The sequence below is a fragment of the Penaeus monodon genome, chromosome 28, assembly GCF_015228065.2.
Source record: "Penaeus monodon isolate SGIC_2016 chromosome 28, NSTDA_Pmon_1, whole genome shotgun sequence".
Classification (NCBI taxonomy): Eukaryota; Metazoa; Arthropoda; class Malacostraca; order Decapoda; family Penaeidae; genus Penaeus; species Penaeus monodon.
The window spans coordinates 23,540,234-23,540,688 of NC_051413.1; positions in this window are offsets into that span (position 1 = coordinate 23,540,234).

Genomic DNA, 455 nt, shown 5'->3' on the forward strand with positions numbered 1-455 from the left:
AATTAGGGTTTTACACCACGTGTCTTCGTGGCGATCATTGCAAAAGAGGACAAGATCAAACGGGGTGAAGACTTGTCCTTCACTTTGTATCATTTTTTCCTCCATTCTCTTTTCCTACCGTTTTTTCTTTGTCTATATTGTTTCTTTCTTTCTTTTTCTTTCTACCCTCTCCTTTTTTCTGTTAGCTTTTTATATCTTCCTTTTTTTCCCTTACTCTCGTTCGCTTTTTCTTTCTTTGAGGTATTTCGTCTCGTTGTATGACGCAATAACGTCGCTTTAACGGGAGACTTCACTAGAATAGCATAGTTCGTTAGAGGCAAAAGAAGAGACGATGGCAATAAAAAAAGAAATATGAGAGAAGGGAGGACACGATAACAGCGATGACAACAAGACAATAGATGAGAGAAGAGGCAATAAAAGTAGATAGATAAGAATTAAAAAGATAAAGAATAATA